Source organism: Mixophyes fleayi, chromosome 2 (assembly GCF_038048845.1).
Source record: "Mixophyes fleayi isolate aMixFle1 chromosome 2, aMixFle1.hap1, whole genome shotgun sequence".
Classification (NCBI taxonomy): domain Eukaryota; kingdom Metazoa; phylum Chordata; class Amphibia; order Anura; family Limnodynastidae; genus Mixophyes; species Mixophyes fleayi.
This window is the reverse complement of record NC_134403.1, coordinates 33,223,303-33,238,559: the sequence shown is the minus strand read 5'-3', so window position 1 is coordinate 33,238,559 and position 15,257 is coordinate 33,223,303. Positions and strand designations below refer to the sequence as shown.

General features: G+C 38.9%; 1 protein-coding gene across 1 annotated transcript in view; it reads right to left on the bottom strand.

Moving 5' to 3' along the window:
- Positions 1-15,257, bottom strand: part of CNTN5 (contactin 5) — a 1,124,282-nt gene that overhangs the window by 401,972 nt on the left and 707,053 nt on the right. The gene's annotated exons all lie outside the window — the stretch shown is intronic.

Sequence of the window (15,257 nt, the reverse complement as noted above, 5' to 3'; positions counted from 1 at the left end):
AAAGTGAATCAGCGGCCAGAGGTGTAAAGAGAAAAGGGATTTATGGGGATTGTACTGTATATGTCAATGTCTCTGTATGACAGTGTACCTATGCATGTTTGACTAGGCCATTTGGAAAATTAAATGTTTTATACTATAAAAGGAGTGATGCTCAATTTTTTTTTGTCTTAACTAGGATGCCAACGTCTTGGGCCATTTTTCTGGCATGTTTCCAGCAGACTGGCTGAAATTCAGGGGGGTTCCGAAAACCAGCTTGGATCACAATCCACACATTGTCCCCCTGTTCTTTTAAACAATAATGCACCCTCTACATTTAAATTATTCTGAATAGTCAAAGACATGTGTGATTTAAAAAAATAAATAAATAATTTGGCCTTCAGATTTAAACGTTCATCCGGTCATCTAATTTACAGTTGGGGACCATTTTCCTATATATAAATTCAGCCACAAACCTTGCTGGATTAGGGTCCAAAGAAAATGCCAACTCCTTGTACTGTCAAGAAATGGTCCAGTGGGGGATGAGGTTAGATTTCTTGATGATCTCACATCAGTGCTAAAGCTGGGTACACACTACACAGTTTTCGTCCAATAATCGGCTCAATCAGCCGACATACGACCGCTCGTTCAAAAGTCGGGTCAGTGTGTGATGTGACATGATGGTCGAAAGTCTGCCCAAGTGGACGATTGTCGCCTCATTTGGTTGGTCGTACCGTTTGATATTTTCATTCCAATCTCGTTTCCGCTGTGTATTGTGTATAAACTTCCGACCTCTCCACAACAGTGTGTACGAAATTAAAGTCATTGCTCACGACAACATGGCTGTAAAAAGTCGCTAAAGGGACGTCCGCTCTTCCCTTTATCGTCCTAACAAAGACTAGTGTGTATGCAGTCCATGGACCGAGCGATCGGACCATCGATCGCATGTAAAATCGATCGGCATAAAAAGTTGGTGGAAAATTCTGTAGTGTGTACCCAGTTTGACATATGAGGATGATATTACAGTACTAGTAAAACATGCCAAGCAATGTTACACATATAAAGGACAAACTGCTTCAGTAATAAAAATAGTGAACTGATCAATAAAAAGAAAACGTTCAGGTTATGACTTTTAGTCACTGAGCCTGAACCTTAATCGACAGTCAAAAATGTATTAGCTTTTATCCTGAAGAGGTTCAAACAAACCAAGTACCTTATCCACAATTGTGGCCTTCCTGTGCCTAAAGTATAAGGTTTCTTTGACTATGCATATGTCATGTTTAATCTATATCATAAGGGTGAATCAGAGGAACCAAGAACATCTCAACTGCAGGGAACATTTTAAGTCAGTCTATGCCAAAGTGGCTGAGGCTCTTAATATTGATAATCATCATCATCATCATTTATTTATATAGCGCCACTAATTCTGCAGCGCTGTACAGAGAACTCACTCACAGAACCCTGCCCCATTGGAGCTTACAGTCTAAATTCCCTAACACATACACACAGACTAGGGGCAATTTTGTTGGCAGCCAATTAACCCACCAGTATGTTTTTGGAGTGTGGGAGGAAACCGGAACACCCGGAGGAAACCCACGCAAACACAGGGAGAACATACAAACTCCTCACAGATAAGGCCATGGTCGGAATTGAACTCATGACCCCAGTTCTGTAAGGCAGAAGTGCTAACCACTTAGCCACCATGCTGCTCTTAATATTGATAATAGTGAGGTGGTCATAATAAAATAGACCGTACATGAGTAATTATATAAATACTAATGTAGAAACAAAGCAACTCAAAGTTACATGATTTTCTGAGACTTTTTTTTTTACCCTTTTTTGTCACGTTTACATTTTTGGGTAAAATCCAAAAAACAAAAACAAAAACACCAGCCTGGTTTTGCTAAATCCAAAAACGGCACCAAAACATGAGGTGGTTCGCTCATCTTAATAGGAATATATAATCTCTTTGAAAGTCCAGATTGATGGAAAGGCCACCTTTGAAGAAATGGTGCTTATAAAACGCTTGCAATTCAATATCTTATTACATTTATTTTTTCTTATTTTAGAGGTGTTTGTTCTACTGTTGAGACTGTGGAACTGGGTGCGTTGGCTGATAATGATGGTGTGTGCTACATATCGGAACAATAGGAATCTCTTATTTTGGTTTGGGGCACAAGAACGCCCTAAAATGGGCAACATCATGAATTCCAGGCATCAGAGAAAAATGTGCAGACTTAATAGATTCTGCAGATGGATTCCTACAGCTTCTACCTTGATGTTCAACTTCAAGTTGTTGTTCAGTTTGCACTAGTTTAAACAATACTCCCAAAATATATTTTATGCTTCTGGGCAAATAACAGTTTCCAATATCAATTTAAACCCCTGTGTGCATCACAGCATGTAATGCAATGCAAAGTAATGGACAGCAAGCAAGACATACCTGGCTATAGAGTTCATCCCAGGATTGGATATGAATAATAAAGAACTGGAGTAACATTATTACAGCAGAATGCCATTATTATTATTATTATTATTATTATTACTTATATAGTGCCACCATATTACACAGCTTCGTACAGAGAATATTGGTCATTCACATCAGTCCATGTCCCATTGGAGATTACAGTCTAAATTTCCTACCACTCACAGACACACTAGAGTTCATTTTAGTCAGCAGCCAATTAACCTACTAGTATGTTTTTGGAGTGTAGGAGGAAACAGGAGCACACGGAGGAAACCCACCCAAACACATAGGGCACATATAAAGTCCACACAGATAGGGTCCTGGTTGGGAAACAACCTTGTGACCCCGGTGTTGTGAGGCAGGAATGCTAACCACTGAGCCACCGTGCTGCCCATGGTTAAGGTGCTTCTCTAGCAGAGCAAACCCACAACTTGACAGACTATTTTGCAGAAATGCATTGTATGGAATGACTAATTTATACTCGAGGGAATGGCCAGTAATGTCACAGTGACTCAGATAAGTGAATTGTCAGTTTTTTTACCTATATCGTGGCCCATATATGGGAGGAGATGCAACAGTCTGCTATGGTGTTGGGATATTGTTTTGTTCCGTGCAGCAGTGAAAAATCACATTAACACTGAACAATGCATTTTTCCTTCATGCATCATATAAAAATTCTTTAATTCAGGGCTCTGTGTATCTATAATCCAATTGGCAACAGTTCCAATCTGAACATTGTGATTCCATTAGTACTAGTGGCATTGCATCTTTTTTATAATTACAGCGATTGTGGACCAAACTTAAAAATTAAACAATATAATGTGAAATATAGCAGAGCTGTCACCTACAGATTAAAAAGAGATTTCTTAACACATCACGGGCTTGTTATGTTCTTGAAACAGATATTTATAGCTGTTTACAGCACCGAAATTTAAAGCACTTTAAGAAGCGCTGATTCTGTGGGCGTTACAGTTTCCATTACCTTACAAAAGTCACAAGGCCACGTCTCTATGGAGACAATTAGATGGCACAATGGCGATCTGCATGAAAAATATTAAATCTGTGCAACGTAAAATAAACCAACTTGGATTATCAAGAAAAACATGGATTTTTTTGTTTACTCAAAATGTAGAAAAACATATTTTTCCTCATCTATATATGAATTAACAGGACTGATTGAAATCTATTCAGAATATTAGGGCAGAAAGAAATTATAGGTTGAGATGAAGTGCAATAAGTCTACTAAACCACGTGATTTAATAAGCTTTTTTAGCTAGAATATAAGTACACTGTAAATATAGAGATACAGTTTTTGTTTTCAAAAATCATAAAATCATTTTCCATCTAATTCAGGTGACTGATCCCTACTATTCTACAGTTGGTAAATGGTAACCTAACATAAATACAATTGTAATATAAGAAACAGTAACAAAGAAATTTTAAAAACATATTCATATTGCCCCAGTGTCATTTTTGGCTATTATTAGTAGAATCTTGATTATCCATTCTTATCTTCTAAAGCCTAGATTGTAATTCCCATATTCACAAATTGGCCACAACCCTGGTCTGGCCTGACCAGACCCAATTTGGCATAGCCAAACCCCAACCCAACTGGCTCCGCCAAATATGGGACTGTCAGATGGTATCATGTGACCATGCATATAGAAAGCTCCAGGAGGAGCTGCAATAATCCTGTTTATTCTTTAAGTACTCTGGGAAAACAATTCAGTAGAATGTAATTACATTTCTAAATAGTTCACCTTCATTGAAACAAAGACATTCAGCAGCCTGCTTTCACTGCAGAGAATATCAACCCTAAAGACCGAACAGACTTCAGAATATCATTAGTTTTAGGTACCTGTTAGATACACTCAACCAGAAAGTTTATATAATCATTAAAGATAGGCAATAGATTGTATTTAGAAAATAGAGCCAATTGGCCTATTACAAATATTAATTTAAAAAAACAGCCACAAAGTTAGAATTATTGTATAAACAAGGGAGTAAATAAAAATAAGTCAATATGCTATTATTCGATCAAAGATCAGTATGATATTTAATCCAAATCCCAAATTGCTTAGGTTTTATATAGACCAGTGATGAATTCTGTTAGTAACTGAGAGCCTCATCAACTGGGCAGAATAATCCGAAAGCAACTATTAGCTAAATCTTTCTAAATTTTTTACTGAGTTGCATTGCACTCTGGGTAAATTGCACTGGTTTTATAAATTCGCACTGAAATCTCGAATTGTCAAAATACATTCACCCATGTTGAGCTGGAAGCCTGCGTGAAACAGAAAGCCATTGTGATCACTGTCCACTGGCACTAAGACATCCGTTTGATGATGACAATCTACAGGCAACCCATACAAAGGGCACAGCAGCAGTGGAAACTCATGTAGTAGTTTTCAGTGCACATCTGGATAATACACAATAGATCTAATAGTGGGTCATCTAGAATTCACAGCGGGGTCTGTAACAGAGTCCTGCAGCCAGTGAGGGCTAACATAGTTATTAATTATTAACGTCTATCCGCCCCAGCTACTATAAGAAGGGGAACTGAGAGGCGCAGATGGATTTAAGATTGGCAGTTTTTATTTTTAGTGATACAGTCAATTTACTGAATTGCTACAACTGAGATGAAAGAATTTAGCAGGGCGCCTGCTCGTTTACTCAGTACCATAGTGTTACAATAGATTCAGTCTTCTACAGTACTACCGTTGTAAAAGGAATTCTTCATATAATAGTTTTTAGGAACTCTAATACTGCAGTTATACCGACCACAGAAAATGTAATCAAGGTATATTAATTGTATTACAAACACAGGCATACTTGTTACAACGCTTTACATCATATAAACACATTTTCCATTCTATCGGCAACATCCCTAATTATTCTACATGTGCAATCTTACTTTGCGCGGCACAAAGGTTAAACATTTCAGTTATCTCTATTGGACAGATATACTGCCAGGCCGCTTTTACAAGTGAATTAAATCAGTTTATAAGGGATGAATCAATCCAAACATAATCTTAACGGCTTAATGGTTTTTACTCTATTTTTCACACATCACATTACACTATCTTTCAAACACTTTTTAATTATACCGCAATGGTTCATAATTAATCAATGTATGAATTCTATGTTTCTATGTGTCTGTCCCGCTTCTTTTTTTTTTATATAAATTAAAACATATTTGTAACATCATAGTTAAAGAGTTATTGTGAATGCTTTTAGACTTGTGTGCACTTACAAGCAGATTTATTTTTTTCTTTTTGCTCCTTAATACTGCAAAATACTCAGCACTAGCTATCCGGAACCTATGTTTAATTTATTATTATACAGACAGCATTTCTGTTATGAGTTTTAAAATGCTATTTATTAGTGAGGTATAAGGCTCAACAGTTTGTTTCAGTCCTTGTGCAGTGTGCACAACCTATTCTGAATTTATAAAATTCTAAAGTGTAAAATGCACCAACCAGAAGAAAAATATATCCTTCTATATCGGTTAGTAAATCTAATGCTCTGTTAAGCTGGGTACACACTACAGAATTTTCCACCAACTTTTTATGCCAATCGATTTTATATGCGATCGATGGTCTGATCGCTCGGTCCATGGACTGCATACACACTAGCCTTGTTTAGGACGATAAAGGGAAGAGTGGACGTCCCTTTAGCCACTTTTTACAGCCATGTTGTCGTGAGCAATGATTGTAATTTCGTACTCACTGTTGTGGATCGGTCGGCAGTTTATACACACTACACAACGGAAACGAGATTGGAACGGAAATATTTAACGGTACGACCAACCAAATGAGGCGACAATCGTCCATTTGGGTAGACTTTCGACCATCGTGTCACAACACACACTGACCCGATTTTTGAACGAGCGGCCGTATGTTGGCTGATTGAGTCAGTTATTGGACGAAAACCGTGTAGTGTGTACCTAGCCTTAATCAAAACCGTAATAAAAAAATGTTTTTGCTACCATAGCTGTACACACCTTCTGTCTAAGGCAGTGATGGCTAACCTGTGACACTCCAGGTGTTGTGAAACTACAAGCCCCAGCATGCTTTGCCAATATATAGCAGCTTATTGCTGGAAGTGAATGCTGGGACTTGTAGTTTCACAACACCTGGAGTGTCACAGGTTAGCCAACACTGGTCTAAGGGGATTTAATGGTTTTACAGCTACAACTAGGATAGGTTTCAATCAGATGCCACCGTTTAATGCACTGAACACCGCCTCTGCTCTAAACCTCTTGCAGCCGATTGCTGTATAAAATACTTTTAACATGAGGGGCCAGCAGAAGTGCTGATAGGTGACACATTTAAAGGGCATATCTATAGCAATGTACGTCACTATACATTAGTCATAACAAAGCCCTATATATCAGTATGGAAATTGTACATAGTTGTTTTTCAGTGCATTAAAATTGTTGTACAGAATTATTTAAACAAAAAAATAAAGTGTCATTTCACACTGCATTTCTAAATTTTCATTTCGCAGAATAAATAGACTGCATTAATAGAGCGGGTACAATAACAGTCAATTCATTCTGATCTGTGGTAATGCTGGACTGGATTAGTACAAGAGGACTAGCACAGCGAGAGTGATAACTACACCAGCTGGAAATCATAACAAAAACACCAAGAACAGCAGGATTTGCTCACAAAGTAAGACATTTATTTACTGGTGTCAGTAGGGTAGACAAACGGCACTTTAAAATAATTAAAAACCATAAATTAACAGCATCGGCAGCCAGAATTGTACTATTACCCAATGCTCAATAGCTAATGCATTTGGACGAGGATAAAAAACATGTTAAAGTGGTGGTAATAATAATAATCATGGATAGATGGATTTGTTAAATGTTCTCATCAGTTTTCATCCCCAAAGCTAACATCCGCCTTTGTCCACCAGCAAACCGTGCTCTGCACCCCTCATCCCCAATGCACTTTTGCTGGGTGTGATTAAGAGGATGATTTTGAAACCAGATCAGAACCACTAGGTTTAACCTACAGGTCTATACCTCATCCGGTACTGCTAACATGACTAGAACAGGCAGCATTTAAGCCTGGATGTCAGGTCACTTTCAGCCAGCAAACACAAATGCAGAGAGCTGCAGAAATTTCAGTACAAGTACTCCCAAGCTTCTTCTTCAGGCTTGTAGTCACTGTTTCTGGACAGTCCAGTGGAAACTGTGAAACCATGCCTGTCCAGCCAATCCGAGTTTCGCAAAAGGGTCCCAGGCGCTGCTTTTATGACCCCTCTGATTCCCACAGTGTTGGGTTCTGAGTATCCATAGGGAGCCATTCTCCTTGGCTATCCTGATTGGTGGCTTTGATCTCCTGGGGGTCGATTTAAGGATCAGACTCTACCTGTCATCCACCTGGACCCCTACTGAAAACGGCTCCCTGGATACCAAACTTCTCCAACAGAAGGACATAACCAAAGGAGTTTGTATGTTGTTTGAAATTCCTCTGGGTATTCCAATTTCTTCCCACAGTCGAAAACGTGTGTGAGTGTGTGTGTGCGCGTGAGTGTGTGTGCATGCGTGGGTGAGTGCGTATGTGTGTGAGTGTGTGCAATTGCGTGAGTCTGAGTGTGCATGCGTGTGTGTGTGCATGAGTGTGTGGGTGTGTGTTTGTGTGTGTGTGTGCGCGTGAGTGTGTGTGTGTGTGTGTGTGGGTGAGTGCGTATGTGTTTGTGTGTGCGTTTGCGTGAGTCTGAGTGTGCGTGTGTGTGTTCGTGTGTGTGTGTGCATGAGTGTGTGTGTGTGTGTGTGTTTGTGTGTTTGCATGTGTGTTAGAGAATTTGGACTGAAGCTCCAGTATGGAAGGGACTGATGTGGATCACTAATTATTCTCTGCAGCCTATTCTGCTCTGTAGTGAGGGGGGGGGCATCGATGTTGGACCATCCGCTCTAGGGGCCCCTCACTGATCTTCTGATCATGTGTGAGGGCCAGTTCACAGCATGGATGCCCCATTTGGTCTTTCAGTTCTGGAACACATGCTCAGAAGACCAGAGATAGGACCCATGGGGCGGACCGCATCACCACCCTCCACCAGATTATACAATGGGGCTCGGTGATTTAGTGTTACGCCTCTGGATGCCGCTATGTAAATAAAGTATAATTATGTTAGTGAAATCAACAGGCTAAAGAAGGTAAGACCACAACAATAAATAAAAAAACATGTTGTGTTTTCCAATCAAATGCATTGTAAAGTTTATTTTTATCAAATGTAATAGTGTATGTTAAACAATCACATTTGGACGATGAAGTACAGCTCGTTATTTTTTTTTGAACAACAAATGGCTGGGAACATTTATGAAGGTAGAGAAAATAAGAAGTAGAATACTTTTGAGAATTATGTCAATGTGGAATTCTCAAGGTTTCGAAAAGAAAAACAGTTCAAAACACCCAGCTGTTTGGACTGTCAATGTAACCAGTCATCACACCATTTCCTTCCCTGGCTAATGAATATAAATGACTGTGCTGGGTGGACATGGGTAACAAGTTTTCACTTGTTACATTAACATTGTTTCAGCCCTGCTAGTAATTACACAACTATCCATTTTCAATCTGCATGTACTTTCCTTCTACTTAAGGTGCTGACTCTTCAGGGTCTTTCAATTAACCTATATTACTGCAAAATGAGCCAGTCTAATCCCTAATCAGTTTTAGATAAGTCAGAAATACTGCTCACAGTGAGTGGACGGCTGCTTTAAAAGTAATTCAATCATTTTAATTCAGTCAGACTTTCGTGCATCCAATTACAATGTTGAATTCCAACCCACACCGGTGAATGTGATGTAGTAAAAATAAAAGTGTTTTTGTCACCCCTTTGAACAAGCACATGTCTGACGGTGAAAGAAACTATAACCTGTGTTTGTAATAAGTCCTCATGGATCTAAAGGGGAGTCGTGGAAAAGTCAAGATTCTATATACATGTGAAGAGATAAGCGCCAGAGCAGGTAGGATTGGAAAGGATTTCCATTGAAAACGTAGACAGAAATTATGTCCCAAAAAAGAAAGACACATCTTACACGGGTATGCTGAGCCGAACCCATCTCAGTTGATCATCATCATTATCAGTTTGTAGTTTTCAACTGTAGTTGACCACTGGGGCAGCATGGTGGCTCAGTGGTTAGTACTTCTACCTCACAGCGCTGGGATCATGAGTTCAATTCCTGACCATGGTCTTATCTGTGTGGAGTATGTATGTTCTCCCCGTGTTTGCGTGGGTTTTCTCTGAGTGTTCCGGCTTCCTCCCACACTCCAAAAACATACTGGTAGGTTAATTGGCTGCTAACAAATTGACCCTAGTCTCTCTTTGTCTGTCTGTGTATGTTAGGAAATTTAGACTGTAAGCCCCAATGGGGGGAGGGACTGATGTGAATAAGTTCTCTGTACAGCGCTGCGGAATTAGTGGCGCTATATAAATAAATGGTGATGATGATGATGATGATGATGATGATGAAGTTTCCCATCTCCTTACATGCGCCTGTACATCTAAGTCTCACTGTACAAAAGTCACATTTGCACCATACTTTATTTTGCTTATGCTTATGCGTCCCTTCCTTCCCCCATCCAGCTCTTCAATCAAAAGGGTCCAAGGGGTAAATGTTTTAATCTGCCATTTTTGCAAGTCGCCGATATTCGATAACTTGTTTTTGAAGCCATTGCCGCTTTAAATTTCCTCCGGCAAAGTCGCCGCACATTGTCGACTTGCAGAAAGCACAGGTTAATACATTTACCCCCAGAACCGCACATGATGCGACTCTGTGTTCATATGGGCGCAGCAGTAACTAACGCTTTGTGGGCATACACAGAAGTAAAAAGCGTACTATACGCAGTGTACCACACCTTGCGTCCATCTCTACATGACCCCTCACAGCTATCACCACGTCCTGGTGATGAGTAATGTGGCATGAACATATCTAGAGAAGTACAAAATCTAGATCTAAATCTGGTGTCTGCCTAACACCCGTTCACAGTGCTTCAAAAACCCAGGTTCATATACGTGGGATATTGCCACATGATATTACTAAAGCCAATCTTAAAACTAATTATTGTACACTAAACATTTGAGGCTTGTAACATAAACATGTGGGTAAATAAAACTTTAAAACACCAAAACAACAAAAAATGATAGATTAGCCACAGAGGGTTCCACCATTCATTGTCTATTAGTGTCACTGCAAACTCACCACATTAGTGGGGTAGAGTGCTAGGCATGCAGTGTCCGTGGTCCATTATTAATAATTGCAGTAGGCACAGGCAAACCAGGTGGGGGGGGGGGACTCCCCCTCCAAGTCTGGGGCACTTTATAATTAAGGTGGCTGGACCCTGCCCTGCTTCACATGGCTCTTGAAAATGGAGAGCTGGGTGCACATAACAGTAGTCCACACAGCATTGCCCATGTGTATTATAGGGATAGGAAGAGATGGAGAACAGGCCAAATTATAACATTATAGCCACGCCCCCATGCATGCTGGTCACGTCCACTGGCGGCGTGGTGTTGAAACCCCCCTCTACAAATCCTGCTTTTCCCCCTGGTAGGGTGAGTGAGAGGCTGACTGACGCTGAGGAGCTCTTTTTGATAAAAAATTGAGAGTCCAGACCATTCCACCTGTCAGGCAAACCAGTCCTTTTGGCCTGGGTTACCAGAGTCCGAGTCTAGGTCGGGTGTAATTATGGGCACAGGAATTTGACATATCGTGTTCTTCTTGATTCTTGCAATGGATGGAATCTGTACAACATCCTGTGAAATCTGTACATCCATGCTCAAAATAGAAGGCTTATAAGGAAGTTTTCCCTGCACAGTGTTGGACTGGCCCACCACGATATTGCGGAAAACCTCAAGAGGCTCAATGTCTGATGCTCTGGCACTATTATACACATGAACAGGTATAATGGTGGTGGTGGGGTACTCTATTTTGTGTGCCCTTAATATCCCAGTCTGACACTGTCCCTGTATATACAATATTGCAAGGACCAGATCCCTGTCTCAACAAATGGTTAAACTCGCCATCTTAAACATGATACTGCTCAGAGATTAGTAGATAACATCTAGCAATGGAGTAGTCTTCATTGAAATTTCCAAGGTCGCAGTCACAACTAGTCCCAATTTACATCAATGGAAATTATAAGATACTGGTATAACTGGTGGTAATTAGTGGGCAATGTTAAATATTGCCACAAAGACTACAGCAGATTATATCATAATGTATAAAATCACAGAATGTCCTTTTTATACACTTGGCAGTAAATAAGCTCATTGCAACACATGGAATGATTAAACATATTGTCCTAAATATTTAAGTGCTGCTACTGTAGCTCCTTATGGTAAGCTTGGCTACTTTGTATGCCTCCTCTCTGGGAGATCCCAAAAGAGAGGTCCAGGGGGTAAGTGTTGGGGTGGGTGAGGTGTTTGGGGGTGTGGCAACATGATTGACTCATCATGGGACAGCCCACTTCGCAGGACAATCGGGCAGTTCCTATGAGGGTGGCCTACACTTCTGGGAGTACCGGAGAATAAAAAAATGCAAAACCCAGAATCATCAACATTCTATAAGTGATAACTGCACAAATTGTCATAAGTCACCTATCTGTTACATACCTCCCCATAAGAACACAAACCCCACTACACTAACTACCAGGTAAATTAAACACTTCTTTGACATTAAGTCAGTTTCTTCCAGAATCAAGCAATTAAAAAGGCTTGTTAGCTCCAAACACAGTATTTACGACTCAAAACGAGAAATGTCAAGTGCATCTTCCTTAATTCTCAAGAGTTTTAATTTATCTAAACTTACACATATACTTGCATCATGTAGATGATTCCAAGAGCGCCTTAAACATTTCCCCTAGGCTTTGCTATAAATTGATATTGAGCTGACATGCCACAAGTTCTGTAGATCTAAACAGGTCTCCCAGGCATACTCCAGCAATAACGTGTTTACCAGAAGCAAAACAAGGCAATCTTCTTCAAAACTAAAAGGTGATAAGAAAAGAAATACCACGTGCAAAACTGGATCATTTGTTAACGTGATATATTGTGGTATTAAACAAAAACACGGATATTAAGAAGATACTATCCTCAACATTGTGCACGGTACAAAATCATTTAAAGCGTAAAGTTAAAAGCTATTTTTTGTGGTTAACATCTAACATAAAAATCCCATTGTTTTATTGTTGGAGCTACAGCTATTATCCTATTGGTCCCTCTCTCCCTCATAGGGGCTAATTTATGAAAGGTCAGTTGCCCATGACAATGAGTTTTTGCATAGAGAAACCAACACGGCGCTACTTGTACCCCTGTAATACCTGTTCCATTGGCGTCAGCTCAGGATGGTGATAATAGATGAAAAAACATTTTAAAAAAAGGCTTTATTATTTGAATCTGTCAAGGTTTTTAGATATTTTTTTTTAACTTTTTGAAATATTTGATTGGAAAACACAGCATAATTTATTTATAATGTTTTTATTTCTGTCCACTCAGCATGTACGATTGGTCTATCGGGCTCACACATGGGCAAATCTAGAGACATGCCCGGCGAGGTGGTAAGTTAACCATTGCCAAGATTTACTGAGCCAATTGATGAGGAGTTCTGCATTCCCTTAGAGGAGATCCAGTTCAAAGACCTCATTATATGCATAGATCGCCAGCTTGCTCCGATAGGCAGCCATTACTTACCTTTTCAGGATTCATGTTTGCTTTGTTTTTATGTATTTTTATACTTTTTAATATATTTTGTATAAAGGATAATACACTATGGGACCTTCCATGTTTTTTCCTTTCCTTACATGTCTGATGATATGAATATGAATATGATAGGAATGGAATCATCTACATAAAAAAAACTTCTGTGAAATTCATAGACTATTGTCGTTTTATATGTTTACCTTTTGGGACATATTATGATACCATCTGTCCCCAAATGATATAGTGAGACGTAAGATTGCATATCTGAATTATGATATATGTGGATGTGTATACCATTAGCGACCATTTTTGAAGTGATATATTTTTTGATACCTGTTTGATATGTGATGTAGTTGGTGATATCTCACTTCCCTTCTAAGTCTGCTTTGGGTGAAGCGCTACACTATAGCTTTATATTTTATTCTATAAGATTTACTGAACTGCCCGGTAAAATTTTCTTAGTGAACTGCGTCGACAATGGATTTTTGTTCCATTATTGCTGGAGAAAGTGGCCTATTGGTAAATAGGCTCCATAGTCTAAATAGCTTCTCACTTTTCACCATGTTTCATAAAAATAAGTACTTACTATCCTGACTAATTGATATCATACATGAGGTCGAGATTCTGCAGGAATCTGCTATTCATGTGCATAGCAGAATTACAGACCGACAGCGCAAACGCTTTATTCTTCTTTTATGATACAATGGCTCCTACTCTTACAGGTACGTGCGTGGCTCAGTGTAGTAGTGTAGTGGGGATAGCAAAGTCTTACTCCATTTGATAGAAGGATAGTAAAATTATGTGAGACATTAAAATGTACAAATGTAACATATGAAATAAAGACTCTCATGAATTAATGTATGCATAAAAGAGACTCCAACAGGCAATATGTTTTAAGAGAAAAATGGAATGTTGTAATCAATTAAAGGTATGGCCTGAGATTGATAGTAGGCAGTAAGTTAAGTGACTTTTGCGGCATTGACACTTAATAAACTGAAACTGGCATTTGCACCAAAAATTAAGTGACAGCCCCTCTAGATTTTTGACTAGCTTGTAATTTGTAATCAGTCATTTTACATGATAGTATGCCCTTACAATGCATGCAAAAGACATTTATTCCAGCGGCTGGAATTGATTAACGAGAGTATATAACTCATATTTCCATTGTATGTATATATATATATATATATATATATATATATATATATACACACACACACACATATATATATTTATATATATATATATATATATATATATATATATATATATATATATATATATATATCTATATAAAAATATACACACATATACATATTCATACTGACTATTACCGTATCAGTTCTCTATATGAGTAATGGCAACTGCTGACATGAGATGTCATCTTGAAGATGCATCAAGATAAAAGGAGACTGGTATCCTGTGGATTCACAATTAGATAAGCACTTTCATATAGATATCTTGCTCGGAGATTTCCATTAAGTGACTAATTCCTCTACATATTTCAGCATGTTGTAATCTCTTCTTTTAGCCATCTGTCTATAATATCTATCTATCTATCTATCTATCTATCTAATATTATTTATTGAATATAAGTTGTCCCCTCTTACTACCTACACTACTAGACCATTGATTCATTGGTCGGTCGGAAATTACGCTTAACTCTACATGAGGCCCAGTATGTTTAGAGCAGACTCGGTCAACCTGTGGCTCGCCAGGTGTTGTGAAACTTCAAGCCCCAGCATGCATTGCCAGGAAAAAGCCAGACTATAGCTGACGGGGCATGCTGGGACTTGTAGTTTCACAACACCTGGAGAGCCACAGGTTGGCCAGGCCTAGTGTAGAGAGACACTTTTGAAACTACTAAAGTGCACATAGATTTCTCCTCACCAGTGATTTGCAGTTCCTAGAAAAAGGAAGGTTTGTACTCGTGATGCTGCTGTCTACACTTTCTGATGCTTTTATAAATGACATCAACATGCGTCAGTAAAACATAAAGGTTATCGCTAAATTTTTAACAACTGTTAGTAAATATTATTTTGACTGGAATCTCGGATGTTTATCAACAGTCCCTTTACGTACCTGTAATACTATAACGCAA